Below are 17,353 nucleotides of genomic sequence, written 5' to 3' on the forward strand. Positions count from 1 at the left end.
GATATATATACTCTAGTTCATTATGCAATTGTATGTTTTTTGTAATTGCCTCTGCATTTATATTAGCATAATTTTCCTCCGTTTTACCAAAGAAAATTTTGAGAACTAGCCCCACAACTTTAGGTTTTCTAGTTAGTGAATTTTAGCTCTCCTATTTTTAGTAACATCTCCCCAAATCCTTAGATGAAGGACTAATAAAGTGTTTTTACCACAACTTACAGGAATAAACTACCTCAACATAGGTATAATCAAAAGGAAAAAGTTTATAACCACATTCACATTCAAAGATCTTGTGATACAAGCCAACCCCTGTGGGGGTATTATTTTCAAACATAACAGGTTGACATTATATAATTACACACTGCTGGATATTGAAATAGCAAAAAAGGAAAAAGTGCTTATAGTAGTACTCACCACACACTATTATGAATATTCACATTCATCCATATATCTAAAGTATTATTTCTAGTTACACATTACAGACTTTAGCAAAGATTTAGTGATTTATTTAATATCAATATTAGGTTTTGACATTAATGCCTTAACAAGCATAGGAAGGTGTGGTGCTAAGACTCACTTCCATTCAATAAAGGGGACCCAACGTAAACCTCTTTTTCATTGTTTTTCAGTCAGTTTTTAAAATAAACATTTTATATATGTATGTGTGTGCAAATATTCAAAATCCCTTTCAATACTTTTTTTTTTTTTTTAAATATATCTTTATTGATTTCAGAGAGAGGAAAGGAAAGGGAGAGACAGATAGAAACATCAATGATGAGAGAGTCATTGATCGAGCCCGCAACCCGGGCATGTGCCCTGACTGGGAATCGAACCCTGATCATCTGGATCCCAGGTCGATGCTCAACCGCTGAGCCACGCCCGGCCGGGCCATTTCAATTCTTATAATTTGCACTCCCAATCTACTTAACTTTTGCCACTTTTTATGACAACAGTTTTCTTTTGTAAGATAAATTACAGTGTTTGGTCCCACTTTGCCATCTGATTCTGCGTTATGCATTTTCTGTAATGGGAATTTGTCAGAATTTCTGATTTCCCAGATTCCTTTTTCACTATTCTCAATGCTACCTTCCTTCCATTTAATCTCTGGATTGTAACCAACTTTTACTTTTCTCCGTTTCATGTCAGGTTTCTAATCTTTCCATTATTTTCACTTAACATGAGCTTTTTGGCTTGTTTGGTGCACTGTGAAGTATAGTTTCACAAATATTTAGGCCCTAAATGCCATCATTCTTGGAACCTTACTAGTCTCTGTCTCAAGTTGATCATCTCGATAATCATACATCTGTTATTCCTATTCTGTAATGTAAGTAGAATCTATTGGCTGGTCTTGGATTTCTCTCCTATCCAGACTTTTAAAATAAAATTGGATGCATATAATTGTAGGGTGTATCATTTAATATTTAATGTTTTTAACAATATTTTTTCTACAATGACTTACCTGTGGAATGGAGGGGAGAGTAGAGTCAGAGAACTAGAGCATGAGACAGAGACACAAATATAATATGTTTTGTTGGGAGCATTTTAAGGTGGTATATGAGAACAGTCACTACTTAAGAGTAAATATTAGGAAAGCAACAAACTGGTAGTATGTGTAGTAGTCATCAATAAAAATCAGTTGCCTGGTAGGTGTGGCTCAGTGGTTGAGCATCAATCCATGATCTGGGAGATTGCAGTTTGATTTTTGGTTAGGGTGCATGCCTGTGTTACAGGTTTGGTCCCCAGTGGGAGTGTGCAGGAAGCAGCAGATCAATGACTCTGTCTCATCATAGATGTTTCTATCTCTCTCTCTCCCTTCCTCTCTCTGAAATCAATAAAAACATTAAAAATAAATAAATAAATAAAATAAGTAAATAAATCAGTTAACCAACCAAGCATGCAATAACAGATTAGGCTGTTCTAATTAACAATGCTTGGACTTAAGTGGATACATGCACAATAAAGGTGAACCAAGACCTCTCATGGTGGTTATAAGAAGCTCAAAGAGGCCTTGGTGTTTACTTAGCTAGCTTTAGTCACTAAGTCTGTTACCTGCCCTTAGATCTCTTGCACTTTCCTTATATTTGCACAAACCAAGGCTTCAGATGCTAGGATGGAATCCTCCACCCCTGACCCATACAAGGGCTGAATCATAAGAACAATAGGTTTTCAATAAATATTTATGGATAGGAATGGTAACTTGCAAAAGAAATTTAGTTAACCTAGTTTGTTTGTTTGTTTTTAATAAGTTTTATAGGGAGAAGCCTTATTAGGGAAATCTTTACTGGCCTTTAAAAACTTCAGTAGGTGTCATTATGAGGTATGCAGCTAAAATCATTATCTTTCAACTGAAATAAAATTGGAAAATCCCATTATCACTGGAAAACTAGAAATAAGTGAAAATAGGCATCAAGTAAAAACCAATGCAAATACTCTGGAGATATAGCGTGATTATTCTACTTTATCTCCCATGAAATCTGCTTTTCACACCCTTTATGGCCTCTTTGGGGTGTTGGTGTTCATGAATAAAAATATTACTTTAAAAAAACAAAACACATTTCTTTGCTCTAATTAGGCAAAATGAAAGCCTTCTGTTACAATTTATATTATTAAAATTTTGACATTTTCTAATGGCACAAAACAAGTTCTATTTTTAACAAAGGCCTATATTAGCACAGTGCTTTGAGGAGATTTCCAAGTTCTAGTGAAGCTTGTGTTTTTATAATTATTTGATACCAAAAATTATGGTGTAATAAAATAATTTTGGTAGTGTCTGGTTCATTTTAAATAGTGATTGCCCTCTAGAATTATATGCACACAGAATAATGTGACTAGTGATTAAAATTTAGAAAGATTAGTAATTATTAAAAGCTTCGTACATGACAGGAATTATTTCTGGATAACAAAATCTTTAGGGTAAAATAATCGAGTAGAATATACCTACATCAAAATGAATCAAAAGGAATCTTTAACCTGCACCTTTATGAAATACTACCAAACTGTTCAGAACAACTGAACTGTAAAACTATTTAAGAACAACAAATCATAAAGGACATAGAACCTATTTTGATCTTCATGTTCAGTTGTTTCTCATTAAGGAACTGGTGATAAACCTAGACAATATGGCTAAAGGCACCATCTCTGCTATAAGCCCAGATTCTTTTTTTCCTCCATAGTTATAAAATATAGCTTTTCCTTGCATCAGGGCCATTATTAAAATTTTTGAAATATGCAGTTACAAATGTTCCAAATTCCCTCCACAGAAAGTCATTTTGGGGGTATTTTGCTTTCTCCAAAATATTTTCTATTTAGTTTTCTAAAAAGAATGGCTACTTTATTCTTTACTCTGTTATTCTGTTCTATTTAAAGCATTGCATTCTGAGCTTGCGTTCATCCTGCAAACACTTGTTGAGCACCTATGATTAACAGGCATTGTGCTAGATACTGTGAATGCAGTAGTGAATTTGATACTGTCCAGGCCCAAGGGGAACTTGCATGTTAGAGGAGAATACAAGCAAACGGAAGGGTAACTGTCATATAATAGAGACCTGGGAGTGGGGTAAACAGAGAATGCTATGGGAACATATTTGAAGGGTAGTTACTCTAGTCTTCATGGATCAAAGGGCTTCCCAGGAGACAAGGCAGTGAAATTGAATGTGAAGAGTGAGCAGGACTCATTTAGATCAGGTGAGAGGAAGAGTGGAAAGACTCTTCCAGGAAGATAAGATAGCATGTGCACTCTTAAATTGACTAGGTTTGGTTTTTTTGTTTGTTTGTTTGGTTTTAATGAACATATTTTGTATACTGAGGTGATGGGAAAGTTGTTTTAAATTACTCTTAGCAGGGAAAAGTCCCTACTTGCTTTGTGTCAGTGCTAAAACCTATACCCTTATATGGAGATACATGAAGCCTTTTCACTGTTGACCTTGCCCCTACTAAGAGCAACTAGCTGGACTAATCGCTTGCACGCAGTACAGTGAATGCAAGCCTACATGTATGAGCTTACTTGCACCCACCTAACAGGTCTACTCACTAATAAGCTGCGCAAAATAAAAGAACACTTGGAAGGAATATGGCTGTAAATAGTTATGATGCGTTTGGCTGCAAGTAACAAAAAAACCCAACCTAAACTGATTGAACAATTATGAAATTTGTGTTATATAATTGGCAAGTAAGTGAGGAGTAAGGCAGGCTTCTTGACATACAGTTGCTGGTGTGAAGTCATTGAGTTTCTAGGTTCTTTCTGCCTTCCTGCTCTCACATATACAGCTATACAGCATCAACTTCATTCTGTTCCTGTTTCTCCTTAGTGGTTACCACCAGGGCATCAGTGCTATATAATTTCCTGTTCACATGCAACAAGAGGGAGTGACATCCTCTACCTCAAGTATGGGATCAAGTTGTTTCCTTCAGTCTGATAGGACATGTCCTATCCTGGACCAAAAGCAATGGTGAGCCTTAAACAATATTCTGTTTGCTCAGTGGAGAGGTACACGTAGGGAGGGCAAAGAGTCAGGATATCCTGCCCTGAGTCGTGGAGATGAGGCAGGACCCTAAGGAAGGAGGAAGAATGAATGTGGGATAGATGAACAGCAGTGCGCCCAACCAAGTTGTTTGCTGCTGCTGCTTATTTGTTCAATTCAAAGTCAGCCTCCTGACCAGAGAAAGAGCACTTCCTTATCATTGGGGGAAAAGGGCCTGATTCTAATGGATTCTAACTCTCTGAACTATGTGTGGATTGGTAATTAGGGAGAGGCGAAGTAAATGTTGAGTTGTGGAGACCGCTGTTTTATCTTTCCTTCCCTTTGCTTCCTGAATTGTACTTCTGAATTTCTACATTGGTTTTTGTGGTCCACATTTACCATAGAGTAGAAAGAAATTGCAGGCATTTATTTTGCTGTAAAAGTATTTTTAGATGTTTTGTGGGCTGTGTATCAATTACTATATAACATAGAGTTAGAAAGGAATGTGCAAGATATATTTAGCAACCTTTGATAATATTTTAAGAGCATTTGATTTTGACACATGCTATATAATTTATAGAGATGCAGGTTACATCATTATAAGGTTACATATTGAGAAATCTACCAAAAAAGCCCTGACAAAAATACCTTCTTGAAACACAGACTGAGGAATGTTCCCTCAAAGGATAAATATGTGATGATTGCTCAGGTTTTTCTTTTTCCTCTTTATTTTCTTTCTTTCTCTATTTTTATTTGTTGTATTTCCTATGCAAGTATAACTCTGTGGCTTCTCATCATTATAAATGAATGATCGAACCAGAAGTAGTTTATGTCAATTGAATAATAGACCCTTATTTTTTATTCAGGACTATTCTTTCCCTCTGGCTACACAGGGTTGTAGTCATGTGCTTGCCAGAGGCTGGACAAAATAAACATATCCTCCTATGGAAGTGGCAAACGCAAGAAGCTTCTTTTTGCAAGTTTGTTCAGGGCAACCTTTCATGGACAAAAAGGAGAATAAAATTAATAGTTTAAATGCTAAAAAAATAATAATTGCTACCTAACGTTTGCATTGTGACATATTTTTCAGTTTTTGTATTACACTGTCTCACATGATGGAGTAATCCTGTGATAAGGGAAAGATGGTGATATTTCAACCTTTTGGAGATTAGGAAAGCAACATATATGAAGGTTAAAGGAATTGTCTATGATCTTGAGTGGAAGAACAAGGTTTAAGACCCAAACTTTTTGTTTCCTTTTTGTGTGTGTACTTTCTAGTAAAGTATTTTACATCCCCCCCCCCCTTTAAAAAAACAAAAACAAAACAAAATATAAAGGAAAAAAGAAAAAATGAGTTGAACAAAAAAACCCTACTATGTTAAACACATATAATGCTCAATTTCTGAAGAATATACATTTGCTGGATTATGAGATCTTGCAAGGTATAAGTGTGAATTTGAAGAAATTGAATACTTTAAAAATACCCTTTAAATAGCATTTTCATTTTTGCTCTTCATTTTCTTATCAGGCATGGGTCTCACATATCCAGTTCAATCTCCTTCAAGTGCATTTCTTATGCTTATGCTTTTATCTTCATATTTCCTCTTTCCCCCAAACCTAAACTCGCCCCTCTCATGAGAATTTTTGGGCCTATTATAACTTGGAAAGCCTTCACTGAAGGCCTGGAGACTATTAGTGTGCCCATCAATTTAGGAAAACACATTAAGGGGAAGGGCATTGCTGAGAGCCTTTGAAATCATACATGTCACATAGTGGTTACCCATCCTGGGCATGCTCCTAAATACAATCTTAAGAATTTGATGATTGATGCATAGTTGGTCCTCAATAAACAGCTATAGATAACCATTGAGTTTGCCACTACTGGAGTGACTGTATTGCCTTATTTTGTGCTGTCTGAATACGAAATAGATTTTGAGTAAGGTATGCTTTTTAGCAGCTGCTGATAACATCTGATAGACTAATTTGCAACTAGAGCAGCAAAATAAAGAAAAAAAACAGGCTACATTACTACTCTGCATAATTGATGAATATCAATAAATATGGATGAAACACCTGAGGAAGCACACGCATGCCTAGTTAGCAAATTTGCCAAGTATGCAGACAATAGATGTACTGCATGATTATGTTTGTTGAAAATAAAAAAGAGAGACACATAAATAGGGCTAGTGAAATAAAGATTCAGTGACAGTATGGCATAGCTCTTATAACATATCTTTCATCTTAGGTAGTTGAAAGCATTTTAAAAGTGTCTTCATGACACCCTTCTGGTGCTAGTAGATGGTAAAGAAATATCAACTCCATTTAAATTAAAAAGGATACTGAAACGGGAGTTGAAAAGTTGAGACTGCTTAGTGTCTCGGTCTCAGAAACAGAGGCTGTTTTTATCTGTGGCAAGTGTATTGTTTCATTTGCCCCCAAGCAATCTTTTTCTAGCTCTGTATAAATTATCTACCTGGCAAAAGGCAGACTGAAGCTAGGAGCAAAAATATACTTCTGTGGGTGTAATTGTATTCGTGGCCAAACAGAATTTGGACTTCTTCCATTAGCAGGCTTGCCTGGTGGTAGTACTAACTTTGAAACCCTAAGTTGTCAACAAACAGAAGGAGCCTAGTTGAACAGGATTAGAGGAGAAATGGAGAGATGGGATAAATACCCAGGCACGTCCAAGGATTTAACCTGAAACTTCCTAGAGGGAGATGAATTTGTGGGAGGGACCTTTTCCTTGTGTCTGGGCTCCTTTCTTTCTTTTCCCTTCCCAGCTATTGTTTTTGCTCCCTTTTGCTCCCTGGTTTCCTCAGCAGCACCAGAAGTGAGAACTGGGAGGAGCCAGTGCCCAGGGCAGGTTTTCTCCTGGGAAGAAGGAGTAGCTCTACAGATGGTACTCCTGCCTTCTGCGGAGGACACTGAGCGTTTCCCTGAAGCACCTTCCTGGCTCACAGTTTCATTTCATCTTTTACTTCTCTTACGTGGTGCCCACACCAGCTGCAACCACGCTTGCCAGGCATGCCCCTGACTCAGCCTTGGCATTTCCTGCTTCCTCTACCTGAAATGTTCTTTTTACTCAAATAGTTTCTTCATAGTAGGCCTTCTCCGGCTGCTCAATCTCGGTTTAGAGTGACCAAGTATTCGGTTTTGCCTGGGACTGAGGATTCCTAGGACATGGGACTTTCAGTTTTCAAACCCAGTCAGTCCCAGGCAAACTAGGATGCCTTGGTTACCCTGTTTAAATCTCCGCCCTCCTTAACTGTTTGTTCTTAGCGTTGATCACCATTTAATATACTATACATTTTATTTTTTGGTTTTATTTATTGTTTGATCTCCAGTGTTCAGGCTGGCTCATCATAGGTGCTCAGTAACTGTTTTTGAATGGATAAATAAATGAGAAATTTAGAAAGTTTTTATCATATACAGAGAAACCAATAGAGCTATATTTCCTGAAGTGAATTATCAAGTTCATAAAGTTGTGGTCAAATGTAATTTGTCTCTCAAAATAAGTGCATTGTTTCCTAATGAGTGATAATTTGGGAGGGAGGGGTGAAATTTAAACAGTGTTCTTGTTTATAATTTAAAGTCAAAGTAATTTAATTCATTTTAAAAATAATTTTTATAAAAATAGACTATTAATACAATATAGTAATATATTTTAAATATAATGTTGGGGGATCATTTGTGTGGGTTTAGGTCAACTGATTTTAATCTATTGAAATGCAGTTGTAATGGAAATTCAGTTAGTTTTAATGCATGTAAGCCTCTTATTTGCCCGCATGAAAACTTAGGCATGTGTTTGATTAACAAATATAATACTTCTCTTAATATTTAGTTATTATTGACTGGATTAATGAATGGATGAATTTAAAAGCCAGTATACAGAAAATCATCTCTCTCGAGTGAATAAGAAATCAAAAGTCATGAGCTGCCATATATTTAGGGTGGCGTTCTTGTGTATCTGACATTGATTTGAGACCTGACCTGGAAATCCTGGACAAGTTTTCCCTTTATTATTTGCAGGCACTTGGGTTGTCTTTGTCTCTTACTTATCCATGTTGGTGAGGTGCTGTGGGAGAGCACCAGGTCTGGGGGCAGAGCACCAGATCCTTGTCACCATTTAACTTTCCATGTGGCCTTGCATGATCTCTTAACCTCTTGGAACCTACATCTCATAATCTGTGAAATTAGGATGATAAAGGCCTTTCTCAAAATAGGAGTGGAGCCCTGGCTGAGTTGCAGAGTTGGTTGGAGTGTCATCCTATACACCAAAAGATTGTGGGTTCAATTCCCAGTCAAGCCACATACCTAGGCTTCGGGTTCGATCCCTGGTCCGGGGCATACAGGAGGCAACCAATTGATGTTTCTCACATCAATGTTTCTCTCTCTCTCTTTCTCTCTCCCCCTTCCTCTCTCTCTAAAAATCAATAAGAACATATCCTTGGGAGAGGATTAAGAATTAGGAGTGGAGAGGCTGTGAAAATCCTAAGGTACAGCATAGCAATGTGAGGTGAAGTAAGATGAGGAGAGGTGAGGTGTTCTCCGGGTGCATATGTTGCATGTGACGGAGCAGTCACTGCTAGATGGTTCTGTGCTTGGTTCATACCCGTTCTCCACTTTGCCGGGGGTGCCTTGGAATGGAGTGTGCAATTTCCCCCTCAGATCTAGAGAGTCAGATTCTGTTCTCAAAGTGAGTTACTAGGGAAATATTCTCCTAGCAGCTTCTTACCAGTTTAAATCAAGTCACCTTTATAGAAGCAGGTTACCCACTGGCAGTAGACCTTTAAAATAGATATAGATCCTCCATTTTAAAACTAGATTTTTTTTCTTGATAAATTGATGAATAGCTATAGCGAGGCCAAATAATGTAGTGGTTAAAACAGACTCTGGAGCCAGACTGCTTATGATCAATTCCCATTTCTGCCATTTACAAGGTATTGGGCATCAAACAAATGACTTATTCCATGTGTTTCTTGGTCTTCCCTACCTCAAATGTGTATGAGAATTAAAAGAGTTAATAACACAAAGTTCTTAGAACAGTTCCTGATATGTAGAAAGTGCCATATAATTGTTATTATGTTACTATTATTTTAATAATCTAGTTGACCCCTCACTCAAATGGGGTGGCCTAGGTCTTATTCCAGGCCTAGTTTTTGATATTCTTTTGGTATGACCCACCAAGAGCACACTGATCTCCAGTGGGTGGTGCCCTCCTGCCAGTCTCTGCTTTCCCTCCCCTCCCCCCAATCCCCCCCCCCAGAATTTACCATCTACTTCAGGTATATTTTTTGATTGCTTAGGAGTAACAACATAGAGGATAGGCCAATCACAACTCTTACCAATGATTGTATCATCTAAGGGAGATTGCTCTCTTTACAGACAGCCCACTGTTGAGAGAAAAGCCATATGTGATTTCTTATCCACTGCTTGCTATGACGGCATCACCTCTGTCATCTTTATGTCACAGCAGGATGACCCGAGGAAATACAGTTGGCTCAGTGCAATAGTCTGTAAGTTGTCCAGTGATTGGCCTGGCTGCTGAGGTGACTTTGTATGAAAGTTCTGTCAGAACATGAATGATATTGATTATTTAGGCCAACTCAGATGTTCTGTTTGGGGATATCTTACTGAAGATATATGGAGAAAGCAATAGTTATTTTATTAGCATGAGTGGCGCTGGGTGAGCTGAAGGGACTCTTAGGCCATTGTCACTTAGAGATACGCTATCTAAGGGACTCTTAGGCCATTGTCACTTAGAGATACACTTGCTAGATACACTAGCAAGCAGAAGTCATGAACAAGCAGAAGCAACAGATGTATAGCGCAGGATGAGTTCGTGGACTTGGCAGTAGCTAGCTAGCTCCCATACCTGCTTTGAGGCCTTCAACTTTTGACTTGTTGCAAATTCTAGAGGTCTACCCCGTGCTGCTCCTGGGTTTCCTTCCAATTACATCAGTGTGCGTGCATGTTCATAATACATTCTTAGTTTTTGAAGTAATTTGAATGAGGCTCTGTTTCTTACCAGCCAAATAGCTTAAGGATCAGTCCAGAGGTTATAGTCTTTTCTTTTTTTATAAGAGGAAAAAATAATGAGTATAAAGATTCTTGATAGCAGGAAATATATTACATTTATAATTAGAAGTCCAAAATTTTATATCAAATATATAATTATACTAACTTCATTCAAGAAATATTTTTAAATAGGTAAATGAATAATGGCCATTGCTAGTTTCTCCTTTTTTATTGAGGTATATTTCTCATACAACAAAATGTACATTTTATTTTATTTATTTTTATTGATTTCAGAGAGAGGAATAGAGAGGGAGAGAGAGATAGAAACATCAATGATGAGAGGGTCATCAATCAGCTGCCTCCCATATGCCCCCACTGGGGATCCAGCCTGCAACCAGTCATGTGCCCTGACTGGGAATTGAACCATGACCTCCTGGTTCATAGGTTGACACTCAACCTATAAGCCACACTATGACACTCAACCTATGAGCAACCTATGACACTCAACTGAGCCACACTGTCTGGGCGAAAATGTACGTATTTTAATGTTGAGTTTGGTGAGTTTGATAATTGGGTTCACCACAATTAAGATAAAGAACATTTCCATCATCTCCAAAAGATCCCTATGCCCTTTTTAGTATTCTCCCAACCCTCAAGAGGTGATCACTTTCTGATATCTATCACCACAGTCACCATTCTTGGACTTCAGATGAAAGAAATCATATAATAGATATTCTTATGTATTCTGTTTCATTGCTCAAGATAATGTTTTTGACATTCACCGATGTTGTGTATGTTTCAGAAGTAATTCCTTTTTATTGCTGAATAGCATTCCATTGTATGAATACAACATAATTTATTTATTCTTTATCCTGTTGATGGATATTTGGATTATTTCCCAGTTTTTGGATATGAATATTTCTTTATAAGTCTTTTTGTGGGCATATGCTTTAATTTCTCTTGAGTAAATAACTAGAAGCAATGATATATGTTTACCTTCATAAGAAACTGTCAACCCATTTCTTAATATGGTTGTGCCATTATACCCCTATGAGCAAAGTGTGAGAGTTTCAGTTGCTTTACATCCTTGTGTACATTTTTCAGTCATGTATACGCTAATAAAGAGAGCTACAAGATCCATTTGTTAGACAAGGTTCTCATTTTTCTCCCCTCTATCCCCATATGTCTTTTATTTATTATTTCATTCATTTGCTCAATAGATACTGTCTTAACTAAGACAGAGTACTGTGCTGCTAGACTTCCTCTGTTTCTAGGAAGGTTAAAAATGTTGACAGGAAGAAAAGCCATTTAAAAACAAATACACATGCAACTTTGGGTAACACTAATAAGATACATGTTTAAAAGAAACTTGTCTTTTCCAGACTACCTTATGGTATTACTACACTGGAGATAGAACTTGATAGAACTCATTGCTTTAAGACGATACCCATATTCCACTGGATCCGAATAAACATACCAGATTTCTGTTTCTTCCTTTGACCACTCTTAGTAATTTCATTAGTATTAAAGCTTTTAAGCATTTCACATTTCATAACAGTTGAATTCCAAATTGTAAGAGTATATGTGTGTATAAGTAATTTGTGTGTGTGTGTGAGGAAATAAATTAGAACATGGTACATAGAAATGTGAAATATAATCTCTGGGTGGCAGCATGTATTCACCAGCAAATTCCTAAGTAATGCCATTTACGTTTATTTTTATGGATTGCTAAATTAATGGGTCAGCAATATTCCATGGTAAAGAGTGACTTGGTCATTTGACAATCCCTTTTCATCTACTTTTATTTTTTAAAAAATATGTTTTTATTGGTTTCAGAGAGAGGAAGGGAGAGGGCGAGAGAGAGGGAAAGATGAATGATAAGAGTCATTGATCAGCTGCCTCCTGCACTCCCCCTACTGGGGATGGACCCCACAACTGGGGCATGTGCCCTGATAGGGAATCAAACCATGACCTCTGGGTTCGTAGGTCGACACTCAATCGCTGAGCAATGTTGCCCCTCTTCAAGTACTTTTAGAACAGGTGATAAAATGTAGAATTGGCGATACACAGTTTACTGAAATTGTATCTGATTGTGCAACTAAATGTGAAGAAATTTGGTTAATTAATGCACCAATGTAAATTGTTAGGACTTTCTCTTGTGAAGGTCCATAATGCTCTAGTCTCCCTCCCTATTAAACATTATTTTTACTGCCTTGAAAATAGCTTATAAAAACTTATAAAAGCTTATAAAAACTGCAGTTAACATAAACTTTGAGGCATAGTGAATATATTGGATAACAGAATCAGTACTGATTGGAAACATCAACCAAGACCAATCAGATAAAATTTGGCAGATATTATTTATATATATATTATATTATTTATATTATTAAAATAATATAAAAATCAAAAAAGCATAATATTGAAAAGACCTTAGCTAAATGCAGTAGGAAATAAAAAAATGTGATGTGACTGTTGAGGCATTACAGTTGCCGGCTGCATCAGCTGAAACACGGTGTTATCCACATCAAGAGAGACACTGTCCTGGGCAATGTCTGCTGGTTGCACCAAACTTATATTCAGTTCTAGGTGTTACACTCAAAGAGGGACATTGATATACGAGAGTATCAAAGAGAAACAGGGAAGGTAGAAGGGGGAGAACCTGGAAAGTATGTTATAAGAAAACACTTGAATGACGTGGGGATGTTTGGTTTGGAACCACCATGAACCTGGGTACATGGGAGCAGTGTTTGGATATTTGAAAGGCTGCCACATTGAGGAAAAAACCTTTTTGTTGTTGTCTGCTTTGGGATAATTGGTATGGGGTGTGGGGGCTAGTACTTGGAATAGGAAAATCTTTCCAATAAGAATTAGAACTATTCAACAAGGAGCTGAGAGTGCACACTCGAATATCCAGCGTGAGTGAATACCTGTCAAGGACTGTTGAAGATGAAATCCCCTCTATTACTAAAAGCCTCCAAGAGCCTTCCAGTCCTTCAGTTTTTTTACTTCTACTTCCAGATAGTGACAAACCAGCAAAATGTCAAGATGAGTGATTACACTTCTACTTTTGCATTTGGATTTTTTATATTTTTGGTTACAGTGTAGCATACTTGAATTGTTATACAGTCTTTTATAATTTTTTTAAGTTGCAACTACTGATAGCAACTTAGGTATAAATTTTAATGATGTTAGACAAATGGAATAATGTCATCTGTGATATACTGTGGCTTGAATGCTAGGAACAATCACTGATGTAAAACCAAGTCAAAAATCATGTGTAGAAATGAAGCTTCTTATAAGAATTTGTTGAGACATGTTTTTCCCTTGTTTTTCACTACAGTTTTTCACACATATGATACCTCACAAACACTGAATTGAAATGACACTCATTTTTAAATCAAGTTTATGCTTCTGTGGGTTATTTGGAGAGACTCATCTTCCCAAGTGTATTTTCCCTGATTTTAAAAAGTGACTTCATTTCTAAATGAAAGATATTTATATGGATCACAATGTGGAATTATCACTATAGAAAAACATTATACCTATATTATGTTGATTTACATGGATAATTAATGCCCATAAATTAAGTAGCAAATATAATGATGTTAGCTGGTTTATCATTTATGTTCATTTCATTTTTATTTTAGTATAATATTGGCTTATTTCTCATTTAACCAACATTAAAAACCAGTGGACATTTTCTTAAAGAATTTTTTTTTTTTTTAGTAAGGAAAGAAAGTAAAATGAAGACAACAATAATACTTGATTTTTTTGTTTTGTTCTGTTGTATGTTATTACTTAAGAAGGACCCATATTGCCTTGACAGAGAACTTAATATAGTTTTTCTTTCCCCTACTATATGGGTGCTTATTTTCAAAACAATTGAGAAATAACAGAAAATAAAGGTACAACAAAAGGTCTTAAGAATTAGGTTAAAACTTTTAACAGCGGCCTTTAGGCATTCATTCTTTGACTGGATTGTATCCTCAACAATTTATTTTCACCAGGGGCAATGGGCAGAGCTGCCCTTTATCCCACACTTTTATTTTCTATGGTAATAGGGCCTTTGGGTGAGCCCATCTCTATATATTCCATAAATATAACTGTTATTGACATAAATGGAGTGGAGCATATAAACTAGCATTCATTGTTGAAGATCTCATAATGTTTGTCACTCACCTAGACTTCTTGTTTACAGTCTCGGTGGACACAATTGAGGTTTTAGCATTAGTCTGACTCTATGTATTTTTCTTCCTCTAAATTGTAGTCATTCCCTTGTGAATTCAGTTCTACCCCTGAGGTTACATCTTTCATTTTACATTAGCAACTCACCATTTCAAATATTTATATATTCAGGTTATCAGTTGTCTAGGGAAAAATAGTGTGTCGTATACTTACACTATCCTTTTTACCTGCTCCAGTTTTTAATTTATTTTTTTATTTTCTGAGGCAGGCAGGGCAGGCAGCATGGCCTTCCTCTTGCAATACCAGGAAGGAAGATGCAATTAAAAACAATCATCCTAAGGAAGAAATTTGGCCTGATGAATTGATTTTAAGTTTTAATAAAGGTTTAAAAGGAACTTAATTGAAGTATTTTTAATAGTCATATGATTCAAAATGAGGAACTATGATAAACAACACAGTGGAAAGTAGTCCTCCAATTCTGATCTTCCATTCTTCCCAGGTGGCCACAGTGAAGTATACCCTTATAGAATTTTGTTTTTGCATATACTTGCTACAAATATAGATATGTATCTTTTTATTATAAAACTGGCATTATATCATACACACTCTTCTGTATTTCTTAAACTTAGCCATGTGTTACTCAGATCTTTCCATAACTATGTGGAGTGCTTTTTCATTCTTTTTTACAGCTACATATTACTCCATTGTTTTGGTGTGCTATAAATGATACAACTAGTCCCCTATTAGTGGATATTTATATTGTTTCCAGTCTGTCACAATTACAGTACACAATGACTCACTTTATTTTTACACCCATTTTACACTTGAGCAATGATACCTGTAGGATAAATTCCAAATAAGATTTAAAATTTTTGATTTTCTTTTTAAGAAACAGGTACTATTATTACTTCTTAAAGATTCTACCAGATAGACACCAAACCCTCCCCCCTTTTTTAAACTTAAGCATGTGGAATCAAAAATTTTCTGTCCCTTTTATAAATGCCTGATCTAATCTTGCAAATGTTTCTTCTCTATCTGCCTTAGAGACTGTGGACCTCCCAAAGCATGGCCCTGGCTGGGTGCACTTGAGCTTCTACATTCTGAAACTACCTCTCTTGCTCAGAGAAGTACTTTTACAAACTGGTAGTCTGCTGCTACATGTCTCCTTGAATTACCATTTCATTGTTTAAGAACAGGTCTCTCCTAAGCATGAGAGGAAGAGTTCTTTATTCTTTTACTAAATTGGTCAGCCAAAGAACAGCTTTTGGTGAATAAAAGATATTCTCATTTTAGCAAATGAGGGGAAGTTCTATTCCCTCCAGTCCAAAGCAAAATGTTGTTATTCCTAAAAAATGTTCTAAGTGCTCAAAGTGCTGGAAACTGTTCAGAACATACCCCAGAACCCAGTTTCTCCCTACATTCAAAATGTTTACATTCTAAAAATGACAAGAGAGGGAAGGTTGGGAAGGTAGCTAGATCCGGAACAGATGGGCACATGTGCCCTCTCTCCTTACCAAATGCAGCCCCATGGATGGCTCCGCGGTGAATGCAGATTTCTCTTTACTAAGTTTTATAAGTAACTCTGCTGTGCACAGCCAAATGACTTGAAATGCGAGGATGTAATGCCTCTTTGCTGTGCCCTGCTGTTCAAATGTTCTCAGCTTTGACAATTTATCTTGCTGGAAAATGTCTTTAGAATGTCAGTCACTTCGGTTTCCATGCTTGCCATTTGCATGGAGCACACCTGCTGGTATCTCTGGTTGTGATCTATTGTTATTTTTCTGCGGGGGCGGGGAAGGTGCAATCTTGCATTTGCAGACTTGGAGCTCAGTTAAGTGTGCAGTTTGGAGATGATTCTTGTGAGCCTGGCTATTCTTCTTAGCATCGGTATCCCCTACAAACAAGTGTTTACTGAGCGCCTGGTGAAATTTTAGTGCTACATGTAGCTATTTGTGGAGATACTTATAGAAGAATGAAAAGACAAATTAATTGTCCCAAAAAGGATTAGGCTCCACGTGAGGATACACACAGATAGATACACAGGCTCACAAAAGAGTACTCATAAACAACATCACATGGGCAAACCTGGGTGCAGAAATTTTAATGACATTTAAATCAGAAGGTGTTAACAGTGGTTGCATCTGATCAGGAGTGTGAGGTGGGAGCATGCAGGGGAATAACTCTGTGCTCTCTACTCTTTTCTATTGTTGATTTTCAATGAGCATGTAATTACTTGGTTAATTGAAAAATAAATAATTTATAAAATAGCAATAAAATAATTTTGCATAACGTGTCAGGATAATTTTGGCTGCAAGTTATAGGAAACTCATCTTAAAGCTAGCTGAAATAATAAAGCATTTGTTATCTGACACAGTAACATCACAGAGAAGAACGGGTTCAGGGCTGGTTAATCCAGTGCTCAATGATGTCAGCAAGGGCTGAATTTCTCTTCCTTTCTCTGCTTTGCCAGAAAAGTTTGCTCTGTGAGGATCGTAGGAATGTACAGAAGCTGGAAATGGGAAGAGGGTGCATCTAGTCTTATGTCAGATTATTCCTGTGTCTCTAAAATCTTTCAGTTTTGGGAAATTTCAGGCTATGCCCTTCCCCCAGCTTCAAGAATGATCGACATATGTCAATCATTTATTCCTTAACTCCACTTTTTTTTTTTTGCTTGAATATATTAAAGC

The sequence above is a fragment of the Miniopterus schreibersii genome (assembly GCF_964146895.1).
Source record: "Miniopterus schreibersii genome assembly, chromosome: 3".
Lineage (NCBI taxonomy): Eukaryota > Metazoa > Chordata > Mammalia > Chiroptera > Miniopteridae > Miniopterus > Miniopterus schreibersii.